Here is a 5,889-nt window from a genome sequence, read left to right as displayed (position 1 = left end):
AATAATAAATAAATCAAAAAATTTGAGAAACTATTGCATATCTTTCATTATTCGCAAAAATTTGAGAAGCTATCAGATCTCTTTCATATTCGCAAAAGCAACAAAATTTCTAGAAACTAAAAAGAGAAAAATAATTATATTCATATAAAAAGTAAAAAATATATATATTTAAAAATCATTTGCAAAATTAATGCATACGATAATCTTCTCAAGCAACTCAGTTTATATTTTTTTTGAATAATGCTAATTAACAATTAAGTTACGGTTTTGTTTCTATTAATATTTTCTACGACTAGTGTTGATGTTCATTTGAATGTTGAACAAAATGTCATTATCATCATTAACATAAAAAAAGGAAATTATTAATAGTAATGTACAAGTACTATAGTTTTCTTATGGCATCTTCAATAACACATTTAAGAATAACATATCTATCAAAAATAAGGGGTGCACGTTAATGGTGTTTTATTCCTCTAAATAAAAAAGAGATTAGCAAATATATACTTTCTTCCATTTGACAGTTCCTGTCAATCTGTACAATGTGATTATCTTTACGATCATTAAACAACGCAGATAATAATATTTCTGTGTAATATCAAAATGCAACTATCACTACTCACATACTTTTCGTGGAACATAGCCAAACCTAAATTACCCCTTAGCTAGAATTTTATCATTAAGCATGAATTTCCTTCCATTTAATAATTCAGTATCTTCTCTTAGCCGACTTAATATATCATTATGAATACTATTATTCAATGCCAGTGGGAGATCAGCAAATATTTCAGCATGTTTCAGACTGGCTTGTAATTTCTTTATTAATGTTTTTCCCTGTTTATTCGTCTCATATCAATACTTGCGTTTAGTAAACCCGTTTCATAACTACTTCCGAGAGAAAAACTGCTGAAAAAAATCAATGTTAAATTATTTATTATAAACCTTTATTATTAATACAAGAATAATTCTTAAAAACTTACCTATCAGTGAGTTGGTTAGTCTGACGGCAATTTTATCTTTCAATAACTATAACCTTAAAATTCCTAGCATTGTTAAATGTCTCAGTTATTATGCTATAATAAAAACTTATATCAGACTAGTAGTAATAGATGCAAGTATTTTGAAGTATGCATATTGATAAAAATACTTACTTATTGTTGAAGGCCCGTAAATTATATTAATCATTTTACATACTACATAGGTTCTAGTAGAAAACACTAGTTTTGACCAGCCAAATAGCAAACATCTACAACATCCAAAACAATATTTATTTGTGATTAATGTTTGGTTATTTTATTCTTATTACGTACTTTGTCATTTCTCGCTGGAAATACATGCAATTTTGCATTTTTTGGTATTAGTGCACCCTGGAATGTAACACATCGACATTTTGCTTGCAAACTAATCCTAATGACTTATAAACGCAACCGAACGTTCTCGAAATTGTTTGATTGCCCGCGTTGAAATTCTTACCAGATGAGTGCCAAATCGCTGCAAGAGCGCTCCAAGGGAGAGCAGCTCAAACTAAAATCGAGCTACAGAGTTTTGTTCGGAGATTACCGGCCATGGTGGTTCCCATGTTGTTTCTGTAATTAATTATATTCAAGTAAGCATTTATATGAAATTTAATATGGAAAAATGTAACGCACCAACCTGTGGTAACTTCAAAAATAATATAAAAATGCATTTCTTTTCGGCATTATGAAGTGAACAAATTAGAAATGTTCTATTATATTTTACAGATTAGTTCTCATGTCTATAGTTCACAGTGATATAAGAAGAGAAACACAATCTGATATATGACCAGGAGAACACTCTGCAACTCCAGTGGAAATGGTAATAATAATTTTGAATATTTTAATACCATTTGCTATTACGACTTGATATTATTACAATATGCTATGTTTATTATATGTTCTTGGGAATTCAAATTGCAGCAGAATGTAGTGACTAAGGATAGAAGTGTCTTGACATCGAGGGCATGTAAAATGTTTGACGCTTCCATTATATGTTGAGGGAGTTAAGAAGGATAGACCAGCAATGCAATAATTTAAGGTATAAATTGCAACAGAGTGTACAATGCTCAGAACTATTCCTAACATTCCGGAAACAATAAATGACAAGAAATGTTATATTGCTTCAATTATGGCATATGAGCCAGCCGAAAGGACCGCTGCACTGTTCTAATGACACAATCGAATTATAAGAAATTCAAGATTTTGTAGAATGTAACTTTATTAATTATTGATTGGTAAGCAAAATAACTATCAAATGCAAAGTTAATGTTAAAGAAGAATTACTCATAAATGAATTAGACTCTATACTTTTACTCTATATACTACATACTTAGGCTCTATACTTCTCTTCTAAGTTTTTATCTTTTTAATATATTATTATTAGTCATTAAGAAATTAATATTAGTCAGTTGGTGTAAATTTGTTATACTTATGAAAGCTTTTACAACATTTCTGTGTAGTTGTTATATATTATTGATCATTAAGTACATAATTCATATTGATCGTTCCTTTTAAGTTTAACATTTTATTGTAAATGCTTCTACACAATCTCTGTGTAGTTGTTATATATTATTGATCATTAAGTCATTCATATTGATCGTTCCTTTTAAGTTTAACATTCTATAGTAAATGCTTCTACACTATCTCTGTGTAGTTGTTATATATTATTGATCATTAAGTAATTCATATTGATCGTTCCTTTTAAGTCCAATATTTTATTGTAAATGCTTCTACACAACCTCTGTGTAGTTGTTATATATTATTGATCATTAAGTAATTCATATTGATCGTTCCTTGTAAATTTATCATACCATTATGAATACTTTTTTTAGTTACTTATAATTGTAAAATTATAAAACTTATTATTATGTATACATTGATTATTATATTTATAAAAATTTTAATTGTTATGTAAAAATGTTTGTGATATATTTGAAAATATATTTTGTACATCGTATTAATTATGAATAGATGGCGCTGTTGTGATGTATGAATGTTGGTACGAATGATTGCGTGGATCTATATAGGAATACTATGGACGATGGTTTTAGGCGGCAGCATGGCCGCATTATGCTTATATATCTATGGCCGGTAATCTCCGAACAAATGTAGATTGCCCATGGACCTTATATACATAGATAAATAAGCATAAATAGATCGCTATCTCGGGCCATTTGACGTTACACTCATTTTAATTTACGAATAGATCACTACATGGCAGCACATGTACATACAGTATGTAAATTAACCCCTGGTATTACTTCTACATTTGTACATAAAATCAATACAGCCCAAAAATCTGAAAAAAATTATTATTTGAAATAAGAACAAAACATACGAAATACAAAATATATTTTCAAATATATCACAGACATATTTTTGAAGAATTATAAACTAAACAGAAATAACTGACTACTATTAATTAAAGTATATTACAGACATATTTTTAAAGTACTTATTCTATTAATATTCTAGTAATAACTTATTCATATTAATTACTTAATGACTAATAATAATATATTAAAAACTTAAAAACTAAGAAGTAAAAAGTGCAGGAGTATTGATGATGTAATGACAAATTTAGAAGGAATGACAAGTAATGCATAATTTAAAAGGATAAAAAGAACAGCACATTTTTAAAAAAGAATGAATACTTTCCAAACAAAATAATCCTAAAAACAAAACATATATATATTGATATCCAAATTGAGATAAAACTAAATTCCTAGGATTAAAATTCATTTACGGGACATTCTTGTTCATTATCTCTCCATTTAATAGTTATTTTGCTATCTAATCAATCATTAATAAAGTTATATTTGACGAAATCTTTGAATAGTTTCTGTATAAGGGTTTTTTTAAACGTAAGTAACCAAAACCCTGAACTACTTTTAATTTATACCAATTGTAGCTCAAATCTATCTATCGTTTTAATCCAGTTTTTATTGCAAGGAGGTTTAGTTAAAACTATAACTAAACCCTTGCGCTTTATAAACTATCTGGTCTTTGAGTATGCTCTCTTAATTGAGACATTATCAAAATTCTTGCCCTTACATTTTAAGTTTCCGGAATATTTGAAAACTTCTCAGAACATTGTATACTCTGTTGGAATTTATCCTTTAAATTATTGCATTGCATTTTAATCCCAAAACAAAATTTGATGTATCATACATCTTCTGGGTGTTAAGGCACTCCTACGCCTTATCATTGCATTCTGCGGCAATTTGCAGCTACCATCAAGGACTTCTATTGAATATATTGTTATATCATATTAATTGAAGATATTGTAATTATCATATTAAATATTTTTGCTGCAATTAGTATGAAAAAATACCTTTTCGGAAAACTGGTGTCAGAATAGGTGACTTTTAACCTGCCCTTCACAATCTTAGAGGTGCTGCAAAAATCTTTTTCAAGGTGTTTAGGCTTCCATCTCCTAAGAACATAAGATTCATTTATTAATATTTTTATGCAAATGTTATTGAAGTATTTAGAGTTATAATTACTTGTCCTTGTCCTTAGAGTTGCAGATTGTTCTTCTGGTTCTGTATCAGAGCATTCTCCAGTGACTTGAAAACTATTTTGTTATTGCCGTAAAGGAGACACTTCTATTTGGTTTCGATTTCAAATTATCGTTGATTTGTGCCACAAACCGAAGAGTTAGGTCATCCATTAAAAGATTATTCGCCCTCTGCATCCAAATTGAAAGCATCTTTTTACACACAAATATATATAATATATATTTACACAAATATATATATATATATATATATATATATAACATTTTAATAGTATTGTGATGATACATATTCATTATATGCATAATACATCATTATATACATACCTGATAATTAGATGCCGGAAAGACATGCATTTTTTTATTATATTTGGGGTTATAACAATTTGGCACATAACACTTTATCATTTTAACTTAATAATAAATGAAAAAAGTATTCACCAAAACATAATTATATATAAACAATCACAGAAAATCTCAACTACAATACGCGATGACAACTTGACAACTTATAGAAGATGGCCGATCAAATTAATGTAGATCAACAAGCCAGCTGCTAGATCAATGAAATTGGAAATCGTAGCGCCATCCTTCGAACTATTCAAATACCAATCCATTTCAAAACACGGTAATCTTCATTTGTTCGGAGATTACCGGCCATGCTTATATACATGGACTGCTAGGCTGCTAGTCGAGCCCATAAAAGTGTCAAAAGATGTTCTATGAGATTAGTCGAATGCTCTCGATTTTAATTTATGTTTATATATAGAAAGCCTAATTCGAAATTCTTTAAATTTAATGTACAAAAAGTCATATGATAGCATGATTCTCCGAAAGTTGAATGACTTGGGACTTGCACATTTTTTTAGATCAAGCGATTTCCATCAATTTGTCCAGCATTATCATGATCTTATCAACTTTGTTGCAAAAATGTACTTAACAATTAGAATGCACCATGAAGAACATAAAAAGCAAAGTTGATAAATATGTACGCCACTTTCAGACGAAAATTGTGCCTTTTAAACACCAATAATAAATATATTACATTTAAACAAATATTTCATTATTTCTTTCTAATTTCCCATAATAGTTCTAGCCAACTGTTCTTATTTTCAGTGAATTTTATAATATGTAAAATATTTTAAGAATACTTTTTTCATTTATTATTAAGTTAAAATGGTAAAGTGTAATGTGCCAAATTCTTATAACTCCAAATATAATAAAAAATGCATGTCTTCCCGGCATCTAATTATATGTATATCATATATATGAATATGTATCATCAAAATACTATTAAAATGTTATATATATATATATATATATATATATTATATATATACATAAATATATATATATATA

General features: G+C 28.0%; 1 long non-coding RNA gene across 1 annotated transcript; it reads right to left on the bottom strand.

Annotated features, from left to right (window-relative positions):
- Positions 1-4,407: 4,407 nt before the first annotated feature.
- Positions 4,408-4,885, bottom strand: LOC113386944. The gene is made up of 3 exons (XR_003368030.1): positions 4,858-4,885; positions 4,520-4,704; positions 4,408-4,449 (listed from the first exon to the last, which is right to left on the bottom strand). It is a non-coding gene; the product is annotated as an uncharacterized LOC113386944 (long non-coding RNA).
- Positions 4,886-5,889: the final 1,004 nt, after the last annotated feature.

This window comes from Ctenocephalides felis, unplaced genomic scaffold (assembly GCF_003426905.1).
Source record: "Ctenocephalides felis isolate EL2017-DRISC unplaced genomic scaffold, ASM342690v1 CF-g0.4_SCAFFOLD_03571, whole genome shotgun sequence".
Lineage (NCBI taxonomy): Eukaryota > Metazoa > Arthropoda > Insecta > Siphonaptera > Pulicidae > Ctenocephalides > Ctenocephalides felis.
Note: the sequence above shows the minus strand (reverse complement) of the source record. Positions and strands in the feature narration are given on the sequence as shown.